Source organism: Panthera pardus, unplaced genomic scaffold, assembly GCF_024362965.1.
Source record: "Panthera pardus isolate Hobbes unplaced genomic scaffold, ASM2436296v1 HiC_scaffold_17, whole genome shotgun sequence".
Taxonomy (NCBI): Eukaryota; Metazoa; Chordata; class Mammalia; order Carnivora; family Felidae; genus Panthera; species Panthera pardus.
Window position 1 is genome coordinate 149,873,570 of NW_026526732.1, and position 11,836 is coordinate 149,885,405.

General features: G+C 45.9%; 1 long non-coding RNA gene across 1 annotated transcript in view; it reads left to right on the top strand.

The window, feature by feature from the left end:
* The first annotated feature begins 1,389 nt into the window (after window positions 1-1,389).
* LOC109261323 (uncharacterized) overlaps window positions 1,390-11,836 on the top strand; it is a 57,439-nt gene continuing 46,992 nt past the window's right edge. The window contains exon 1 of the long non-coding RNA XR_008423117.1: window positions 1,390-3,208. This is a non-coding gene — a long non-coding RNA (uncharacterized LOC109261323). The remainder of the gene's footprint in view (window positions 3,209-11,836) is intronic.

Sequence of the window (11,836 nt, forward strand, 5' to 3'; positions counted from 1 at the left end):
CAGCCTCAAGGGAAGCTGGTGAATCGATCTGTTTTTAATATGAGTGACCCTGTACTCCCATGAAACTCTATCACTATGGAATAAGGATGATTTTTGCTCTACTTAAATTTTTAAAAATGGATAGGATGGAGGAGGAAATTTACTGTTCACTCTGTACTCCTTTATGTTATATAAAGTTTTTAAATCTTGTGCATGTCTCAGTCAGGTGACATGAATTTTGAATTACCAAGAAAGCCTACCTCATTTAGCAGACAGATATTAGGCAGTAATAGATGGTCAGCTCTCCGCTAGGCTAAGTTACAGAAATAAAAAGGAATTCACAGTGGGGTGAATAACCTGGTAAATGCAACTATTATAATGAGTTCTGGGACATAACCTCCAGACAGAAGCTTTTTGGTGCCTAATGTGGGCCTTGTGTTGTGCCACATGCTAGGGACAAAAAGAAGATGCAGGTACATACCTTGTGACATAAATGTCTCCTTCTGATGAGCTTCTGTGCCAATCCCTGACTTTCCAGGAACCCTACCTCTGTGTCTTGTCCCAGTGTGGGAATGAGCTGAGACTTGGAAAGAGAATCTGCCCATTTTGTCCAAAAATTAGTGAAAAGGTTTAGGTAGAGAATACTAACTTTCTTGTGTAACTGACTCATCAATACAAAAAAAAAAAATTACTAAGAAAGAAAATGGATGAAGGGAAAGAAACCAATAAAGTGGAATCACAAGAAGTGACTTTGTGGGATCCTGTATGTGGCAAACTGGAAGAAATAGTGGGAGACCAGGATTTGCCTGGGAGCATGACACAGGAAAGCAAAAAGAAAAAGTTCAGTTTAGTGATGGTGCTTTCCTAGAGGTTTGGAAGGTCTGACAAGTCAAGGGGGATATGTTCAGAGAGGATGACCTCTTAGGCTCGACAAAGGTGAGACAGACCTTTCCAAATGATAATGTGAATCTTGTATCTAGCACTCTGCTTTGATAACACAGCTCAGCTGTACAGTTCTCTTCTCCAATGAGGCACTCAGAGTTATAATCATCTTGTTCAGTGATTGTGCACCTGTGTATGAATCCACCCAGTATAGAGAATGTGCTACCCTCCATTCCTGCCATCTGTCAACTGGAACACCCTCATACACACAGATTCTATAATAAAGCCCAATGGCTCCACCTTTTGGTCCACTGGCCTTGAGGAGTCTCCTCCCACTGAGTGTGGGTGGGACCTGGAAAATCCTCTAACCAATGAAATGTGGCAGTGGTGATGTTGGATCATATACCACCTTGCCAGTTTTCTACTATCTGCTCAAATTACAAGCTTTGCTGAGGCCAGCAGCTGCATTAGAAAGACCAGACACTGAGTTCAGCCTTCTGCCTACATCCAGCACCCCCAGCCCAACCAACAAGGGAACTCTCAGTCCTCCCCCAAAGGCAGGCTTTCCATTTCTTGAAGACAGACATCCTGTTTTCTCTTTACAACGTGAATGTCAAGTTCTTTGCTCTCCCTGCATCTGGGAGGCCCCATGAGTGAGGAAAGGCAGGATAGGAGGAAGTACCTTGAGGAGAGTGAGGCTAAACTTGGCCTCACCTCTCACCCTGGAGAGCAGGTATCACCAGGAGGTCACTTAGAAACAGAGAAGACAGGGACAGCAGGGATTAGAAGGACATGAATGGCCACCCCCGTGTCTCTCAGGCCTGCACAGGGCTGTGCTTTTGGGCTGTGAATAGAACAGTGATGAAGAAACTCTGCCCCACCCCCTATAGCTGGTCTTTCCCCCTCAGCATTGTGGACAGCCCACCTCACAGCCCAGATGCACACACCGTGGACTCTGTACAGCCCAGGTGTGACCCTCTCTCCCACCATCTGCAGCAAACGAACTCCATCAGCCAATGTAGAACCAACTCTTCTGTCACTTCAAACCCCATGGACTTACTTATAGGGACTGTGAGAAATGCATACCCTTCACAAGACTCAGTGCTGGAGGAGGAGAAGCTGTCAGAGCCACAAAATGAGGTGACTCTTAATGCAGCAGGTGAACAGTTCCAGGAATGAAAAACAAAACAAAACAAACAAAAAACGGTGGGCTCTTGGGCTCAGGAGTCTGTTTTGTTAGAATCATCGTTCAGTGAATTGAGTCACTTAACTTCTAAGTGATCTTGATTTCTTTGCCTGTAAATTGGAATTGATAGCTTTCCCTATCTCATGGGACTATTATGAGGTTGAAATGATTCAATTCATGCAAATCCCTTAAACCAGAACTCTGGGGAGGAAGAGAGTCCCACCAATGTAGCTCCTGTTTTCTTTCTCCTACATGACAAGTACCAGTTCTTCCTGTCACTCATCAGCCTGAGCCCCTCTCACTTCCTGCAGATGAAGAGCTGTTCTGTCATGTTATCCCATGGGGTGGTGGTGAGGCAACCATGAAATGGCCAGTGTGGAGGTACAGTTGAGGAATCCTCAGAGCAATGGGTGCTGTCTCTCTCTCTCTCTCCCATATATATGTTCAATTATACACATCTATACAAACTTCCATACACAAATACCCATACACATTTCCATGGGATTGTGAACCCACCCAGAGAGACAGACACACAATCACATAACGCACTCCCTTCACATTTGCCATTTCAACTGGGGTCTGGCTGACTCCCACTTCATCTTTTTAAAAGTTTTAGTGTCTTGAGGGAGAAAAACCAGAGAATATTTGTCTCACTAGAAAGAATCCCACTCCCTAGGGACTCTGGTACTTTCTGGATCTCAGCATGCCTGCTCCTGGAGCTCTCCTAAGTGAGTGGGAGATGTGACCTTAGATTGAGATCCTGGAATCCAGCGGCAGCCATGTGCACTGCCCACCTGGTACTGGGACTCTGGGGGTCCAGCAGGTCTTCAGCCTCTCACCTTCTTCTGACTGCTCTCCCACCCTGGTTGTCCCCCACCCCCCACCCCAGGCTTTGCTACACAGAAGGATGTTGCCACATTACCTTCAGAATGAACAGAACACTGAGGTTAGGAAGTTCTAGATCAGAAGGAAGAAACCTGGACCTCTTCCCCACCCGAGTTTTTGTTGTTCTAGAGCACACCTCCAGCAACTCTACTTCCGACCATCTAAACTGCTGCTCAAACAACCCCAGTGATGAGAGCTCCAAGGAGAACCTGGTCAGCAGATGCCCTCTCGATGAGCATAGTGGCTGGGAAAATGGATCTGAGGAGTAAAGGAAACGTGAGGGGTGTCTCTGTGCCTGGACTCTGCTGCAAGTCTCTAGAAGGGCTCCTGTTTCCCTGATATGTGGTTCCACTTCTCATCCCTCCCTAATCCTGTCTCATGGTGATGGGCTTACGCAGTCCTTCAAGTTACACATGGCATGTGAATCTGTGCTCCTCTCAAGAAGACAGCACAGTGGCCAAGCACTTCTGGATGGTTCCATCCTCTTCTGCCTGGTCTCCACAAGCTTCTTGTCCTGGGTCTGGTGCTCCTTGGCACACTGGTGATATGTACGGGGTAGAAGCCCAGGGCACACCATACATCAGGGTGACCTGACAGTCAGAGAGGGGGTGGTGGGTCATATGTGTTCTGGTAGGGTCTGTGGTAGACAAAACAGGGAGGGCTAAGGCAAGGTCTTCTAAAGCATCTACTACAAACCATGATGCCTACTGGCCTCCCATCTGTGCCAGGATAGTGGGCAATGATGAGACGACCACAGATGGCAGAGGTCCATGTCCAAACTCAGGTGGTTGTCATTGTCCTATCCATCCTGCCACCGCCCACCGTCCTGTGTCCTCCTGGAGCCCCCAGTCACAGTGAACTGCAGGGTTGGGGGCCTGCCCAACTCCTCTCCAGGACTAGGCAGTGTCAGTCAGGGCAGAGCATGCCAGCCGAGGCCCTCCAGCTTTTGTCCCTGCACCGCCCCACCGGGCTGCTCTGCAGGGAACATTCACCCTGTAGACTATGATCTTGTGATATAAAAGAAAGATATACGTTGGTCCTCGGACAGTTCCTGCACACAGCTCGTAAAATGTTTGTCATTTCCTACATGATGAGAATCATAGGAGCATCTCTTTTTAGATTCGTTCTCACTTTCTGAGAAAGCTTTACAAAAGATCCTGGTCCATTACTTACACACAGTACCAAACTTCACTGCACAATGTCTCTCTCCTCCTATGCTGTGAGCCCTTAGAAGGTAGGACTCTCGGTGCCTGTAACAAAACCATCTGGCAAACTGTTGAATTCATGATCCTGTACGGATCTATGGTAAAATCTGAGCAGCCTCCCTCTTCAGCTTTAGTTGTGCTTCTCACTGGTTTATGCCTTGACTCAACATGCAAGGCCCTTCACTAACTGTTTCATATGTTAAGTTCTCATGACACTAACTGGAAATTATTAAACTATAACCTATGCCCTGAAATCACTCTGTCCACTTTCACCCCACACCTTGCCCACCCTAACCTCTCCTTGTTGGAACCCCACCCCTCTCCCATCAACTCAAATCATACACACACATCAGACTCTACACAAAGTTCCACATCATTCATGGCACTTTCCCTTCTCAATAAGGTGTCTGGCCTATCGACTCTGTGACCATTTCTCTACTTTTCATTTGACATCTAAGGAGGTACCTGTCTTCAGGATCTCTCAGTGTGCCTCACAAGCTCAATAACGCGATCACAGAAGTATGGCTGCTTCCCCATCTTAATTGTAAGCTCTATGAGGTCAAACAGTAGGTCATCCTTTCTGGTGCCCAACCTACAGTGACCTAAAGAAGTGTTCCTGACCAACTGAGTTGGCTTAGTCAGTTAGCTAATCAATCAATGATACAAAGACCCTGCCCCTCTGACCAGACTGTAGCCGCCTTCACTCTCCAGTGACAGCTTGTGCACACCTGCCTGCCCCAGCTGCCACTAGGGGAATTCCTGAGGAGAGGGTCTCAGATCCCTGGGGGTTGGGCTGATGTCGTCTGCACGGCGCCTTCTGCTTTCTTCCTGGCACCAACCTGCCTGTTTTCTTGGGACTTTTTGTTCAGACTGTGCTCCGTGGTTTGGTTGTAGTATCGCTGCACATTTCTCAGATTTACGTGGTTACTCTTCCTCTGGCTTGTGAAGAACTTGGTCTTGTCGTCTAAATGCCTTGGCTCCTCCATCAACCCCTGGACTCAAGACTTTGTCTTCATCTTCTCACTGTCATGGCAGATGAAGGGTTGGTCACCCATGGAGCCCAAGGCACTAAATGCAGGGACTCCTGGAGGTGACTGAGACACAGCTGAGGAGAAGTACTGAACACAGTGCATTCCTGAAGCAGGAACCAGTGCGTTCAGAGGAAGCTCCAGTACTTACTGAGGACCTAGTTATCCATGTGTGGGGAAGGGTTGTGAGCGTGTGTGCGTGTGTGTTGTGTAATAGGAGAGTAGGGCACACAACATAAAAGAATAGGAAGACAATTACACAACACTCTTCCAGACCCCCTCTCCTCACACAAGTGATTGTGATATTCAAATCCCACACCCATCGTGCACTGGTATAATTTAGAGAACTAAAAAGAAACCTTCCTCCATATCTGAAAAGTGCCCTGAAGAGGCTAATCTTGAGCAGGGCTTGAAGACGTGGAGGCATCAGGAGGAGTGGGGGACATTTAGAAATGTTCTTATGGCTCAGAGTGAGTGTGAGGAGCCTGGAATGGGACCCTTGCCAGGTCCCCTGTGTGATCTTGTAGCATCTCAACCCCTGCTGGTCCCACCGCTCTCCTGACCAAGGTCCGCTTCCTTCACATCACCCTCCCTGTCACTGTGGAAAAGGCACTGGCCCCAGAGTCAGGGGCTTCCGGACCCACCACACCCTCTGTTTCCTGGGGAAGCCACTCCCCTCTGTGGCCTCAGCTCCTTTATCTCTAGAACAAAGCCATGAGGCTACAAGGCCCGGGGCCTTCCAGCTCTGCTATGTGACAGTTGTAAGGCCCTGGAAGTCACCCAGGATCCAGGTGATGAGTGTGTAGGAGGAGGTGCAGGTGGAGGAGGGACGCCCCGAGAGAAGGCACAGCCTTCAGCTCTTCTTGTCCCAGAGTCCCTGCTCCTGTTCTGTCCCCAGTCTAGTCTATCCCACCCCAGGACTTTTGATCCCTCCTTCTTCCTTCATGCAGCACATTCTCCCCACCTCCCTGCCACAACCTTTGGTCTGGCCTCCCTCTGGTGTCTGTGGACACGTTACTTCCTCAGGGACAGTTTGCCCCCCTACCCCCGCTGCACCCCAGGGAAGGTGAGTAGCTCCTGCTCACGTGCAGCCATGACCAGTGAGCATCACATGATTGCATATTTACCACCTGCCACTGTACTTTCCATTGCAACTGTGAGTTTTCTTTTTTGTAGGTCCCTATCCTTCGTGCCCCTCACAGTACTGTGTTAGTCAGGGTGCTCAGAGAAACAGACACAATAACATACGTGCATCGAGAGAGAGGTGGGTGTATTTTAAGGAACAAGCTCATGGGACTGGGGTGGGGCTGGAGGTCCAAAATGTGCAGGGCAGGCGGGGGGGCTGGGTGTGCTAGAAGAGGTGACACGACAGACGTGATCCGAAGGCAGTTTGGACAAGGACCTGGGTTGTATTTTTTCCCTGTGAGATTAGGAGAGTCTTCAACTTATCATTACCCTCATGTTGCACAACTTTTCCTTTGTTTTCCGTGTCAGTCTGCCACAATTGTTGTGGAAACAATAGATACAGATTCAAGAATGTAAATACAATACTAAGAATAAACAGAATGAAGTGACAAAGCTTCAGTGCCTTTTAACATTGCTTGAAATATACTAATCATGAATCTTCTGGGTCTGAGAGGGAACAGGGAGCCATAGCACTAGAAATGCATCACAACCTGTCGTGTCACAGAGCATCTAATACTGTACAAACCTTATAACACTTGGGAATGGCTTCCAGACTGTGTACGATTTAGTTCAAAGAAAACACTGTTTGACATTTCTAAAATTAAAAAAAGATTTCCGCTATTTTTGTCAAAACTCACTGATGTCTTACTCTTGCTAACCATGTAAATATTATGTGCAAATCATGCTCCAAACCTGTGTGAATGTGACTGTGCTAAGCGCTTGCTGTCAGTGCTCAGAATGCAATGAACAATTAGCAATAATCAGGAAGAAAAGTGTGAAGAACCTTATAAATGAACTTCACACAGTAAAGTCTTTGAAATAGAAAAACTTTGCATAATAGTCTTTACAGGTTGATATGAGCAACCAACATGGAAAAACTGCCATCAGAAGTCTCACTATCTACTGTGCAGTGAAGCAGAGCATTTTACATGGTGAACGAAGGCTGTGACCAGATTGTGAACAGACATGTGACTGCGGTCTTTTGGCATGTGACTGCGGTCCCTGTCACTGTGCTGCTGGCTGCAAACTGTGTGTCTGCCAGAATAAGAAAGTATTTGGACAACTTATAAATCAAGCAAAAAATCATTATCAATGTCGTTTCAACTATGTCACGAGAATGTGTTTTCATCACTTCAATACTAAATTGAGGACGTGTAAGAAGGAGGGTTTTGTTGATCTGAGAATCCAGTGCATCAAAGGTAGTCATCAGTGCTCAAACAAGATGTGACACGGTTACACGTGTACCCATGGTGCCAGTGTGGCCACAAAGTTCAGGGTCTCACACAAAGTTTTAGAGAAATTTCTGGATATTCTAACTTGGTACTGCGTAAGTCATGTATTCAGTGATTTCAGGATGATACAGTGAAATGTGAATTCAAATAAATCACTTTAAATATTTACTTCAGGACACTTTTTATTCACACGTATTATACAGTAAATGAACATCTGAGTTAGTTCCCAGAGAGGAGTGTGTGGGGGTTGGGACAGTGGGTGAGGGGGGGGGGGCGGGAACACAGGCTCCAGTTAGGGAATGAAGAAGTGACTGAATAGAAGGCACAGCATGAGGAACAGTCACTGATACCGTAACAGGATGTGTCGGGGCAGCTACACCTGTGGTGGAGAGAGCACAATGTGTGAACTTGTCATACGTTACCTTGTACACCTGGAACCAATGTGACATTCTGTGTCAACTCTACTCAAATTTTAAAACTATTTAAAATTATTCTATTTCAATTTTGGTAGCTTTTTGACTTTTTAAAAAAGTGTTTATTTATTTTGAGAGAGAATCTTAAGCAGGCTCCATGCTCAGCACAGAGCCAGAATTGGGGCTCGATCCCACGACCCTGAGATCATGACTCGACCGAAATCAAGAGTCCGATGCTTAAATGACTGAGTCACCCAGGTGACCCTCTTTTGGCATTATTTTAACGTTTACTTATTTTTAAGACAGAGAGAGAGACAGAGTGCTAGCAGCGGAGGGGCAGTGAGAGAGAGAGAGACATTGAGTCCAAAGCAAGCTCTAGATTTTGAGCTGTCAGCACAGAGCCCACAGGGGGCTCGAACTCAGGAACCGCGAGATCATGACTTGAGCTAAAGTCGGACACTTAACCAACTGAGCCACCCATGCATCCCAACATTTTAAATGAAGTGAATGTGCATATCAAATTGTACTCTTGGGTATGAGAATTGATAAATAAAATGTATAATGATGGTATCTATCTTCCACAAAGTCAGCTATAAAAACAACAGGTAAATAAATAAACACTAAGAAGATTAAATAATATCTGAATATTTGGGTGGAAACCAGGACACTGGGCAGGTCTGGGCTCCTGCAGTGCTAAGATGACAACAGCAGCTGGAAATAGTATCAAACCTGTTAGGGTCACTTTATAAGCATCCATGCAATTGGAGTAGGTAAAGTTTTGGAAGATAAACTTTTTTTCAGAGAGTTGGCGTTAATAACTTGTCTATGAACAGTGAGGTCACTACGTCTTTAGCCTTACCAGAGAGATTTGTTACTTATTACAGAAGCTGGATTAATCTGAGAAAGGAAGAAGTAATTAACTTACAAAATTAATAAAAGAATCAAAGGGGAAAAACTACATAATATTATGTTTCAAAAAAAGTAATAGGACATACCATTTTAAAGAAAAACCTGGGTGGCTCAGTCGGTTAAGCGTCCGACTTCGGCTCAGGTCATGATCTTGCAGTTCGTGGGTTCGAGCCCCGCATCGGGGTCTGTGCTGACAGTCAGAGCCTGGAGCTTGCTTCAGATTCTGTGTCTACCTCTCTCTCTGACCTTCCCCCGTTCATGCTCTCTCTCTGTCTCAAAAATAAGTAAATATTAAAAAAAAAATTAAAAAAAGGAAAAATCCCATATCAAGAGAAAGACAATTATTTGATAATATATGTGATTTCACATTTCATTTGAAAGAAATAAACACATACAGAAGTTTTAAGTTTAATTTAATTAACCCTGATTATTTACCAAACTATATAGATTTTATTTATTAAATGAATAAAATTAATCTCAATAAAAAATGTCATTATAACAAATGATATTTGTGCCTCAGTTAACTACAGCGATATTAAATATGTAACAACTTCAGCCAATATTACAACAGAAAAAAATATTTAATGTAATAGTTAAAGTGAAAGAGAATCTAGTACTGTGAGCAATATAATGTTTATGTGCTGTTACATTAAAGACAATTGAATGGGAACACATTGAAAACTTTTTATGGGCTCGCTTGTCCAACCAGGGCTCACAATGGCATATCACTTTGCTAATGACAACTGTATAAAAAAATCAGTCCAAAATACTTTTATTTTTTTTAGTTATTTACCTATTTTGAGGGGGGGGGAGGGGAGGTAGGAGAGAGGGAGAGACAGAATCCCAAGCAGGCTCCCTGCTGATAGCAGAGAGCCCTATGCAGGGCTCGAACCCTTTAACCATGATGAGACCATGACCTGAGCTGAAGTCAGACACTTAACCGACTGAGCCACCCAGGTGCCACCCCAAAATACTTTTAAATCTCAACAACTAACTTTTTATAATAGTTTAAGAAATAAAATAGACTATAACTTACATCATTTGTGAGCAGTTTTCTAATACATGGTTTATTTAGAACATAGACACAGTATAACTTACATCTTTTTATTTATACATTGTATTATTGTACTGGTGCTCAAATGTTTTTCAATAATATCCTTGCCTAACATATAGTTTGCTGGCAGTATTGTTGACTCATTGAATATCTGACATAAGAAATAAATGGAGATGACAAGATGGACACGCGAGACAACTCAGAGTGAAGAGATCAGGGAGTTCAGAGTTTGTAATCCGGACTGTTAGCGGGGACGTTTAGAACCAGAAAGAATACACACACGCAGGAACATAATAGCAGCAGTCCCCTGACTTTCTCGTGCTCACCTGCCCTGTGTTTGAACCCCGTTGACCCATCCACATGGGCATCTCCATGCGATCACAAGACTCGGAACACAGCACAACGGTGCTTCTCTCTGAATTCACGAAGCCAGGTCCTTGTTGGTTTGCTTTGGTGGTCCCCGCTCACTGTGCTGTAGGGCTGCACACGCGTGGGCAGGATTCATGAAAATCTAAGTTCCCCCAGCAGCTCCCAATGGAGGGAAGGGTGGCTGGGGATTCCCGAGTAACTGACTAACAAGGGCTGACTCAGGGTTACCAGGACTAGCCAGAACCAGTTAGGAAAGGAATCACTTCCTGACTGTCTGTGGGGGGAAAAGAAACTTTCACCTTCGGGTGGCATAGTCTGGACGGGCTCCCACATAGGAAGGGAGAGTGAGGTCAGAGCACTCCCCCAAAGAGGGGCAGACAGGGGTGCCATCCAATCCCACAGTCCAGCTGTCCTGCAGTCCTTGCAGGAGCCCCCTGACCCCCAGAATGTGCTCCTCTCCCTGCTGGCCCCACCCTGCTTGAAAGAGGTGAGGAGGATGGTGGGGACAGGAGGAGAGGGCGCCCTGGCTGACCTGCCCCCAGGGCTCAGCATGCACACAGGCAACACCAATCACTCCTTGAACCTCTAACCCTCTAGGGAGCGAGGGGTGGGGCATGTCTGCTGCAGTTCCCTGAGGACAGTTTAAAGTCTGAGCTGGAAGAGGACTGTTTGCTTGTGCTTTCGGGTCCCCATCCCTCCCGGGCTGAGCACGGGACTTACACACGAATTTACACATGTTACGGAGTTTAAACCATTTGTGACTCTGCGAAGTCAGTGCCATATTACTGTCACAGCGTCACTATCCAATGTGAGGATAGGGGGTAGAAGTGCCAGATGACAGAGCTGCTGGAGCCCAAGCCTGTGACAACAGCCTCAGGGCTCTGTCTCCTGTGGCAACTTCATGAGGGAGGGGCTCAGAGGGCCTGCGCTTGTCACGTCATGATGCCACAGTTCCCTGTATAACGTCAACACCACAGAGTGGGACCCTTTCAATGTTGGAGGATTATAACCTAATCCTACTACAGAAGCGCATTCCTGTGTTATGTCTGATTTGAAAACAAAAGTAAAACAAATCTTATGATGATGCCCAATTCTGTCTCCCTGAAGATTCTACAGAAATGAATGATTTCTGGGGCACCTGAGTGGCTCTGTTGATTAAGGAGCTGACTCTTGATCTGAGCTCAGGTCTTGATTTCAGGGTTTGGAGATTAAGGTCCACTCTGGGCATCGAGCCTACTTAACAAAAAAATGAATGATTTCTGGGGTGCCTGGATGGCTCAGTTTTTAGAGCATATGACTCTTGGTCATGAGTTCAAGCTCCACGTTGGGGGTAGAGTTTACTTAATAAAATAAAATAATTTAGAAATGATCGATTTCTGAGGCACCTGGGTGGCTCAGTCAGTTAAGCCTCTGCCTCTGGACTTCAGCTCAGGTCATGATGTCAGGGTTCCTGATCACGAGTCCCACGTTGGACTCTGTTCTGAAGGCAAGTAGCCTGTTTGGGATTCT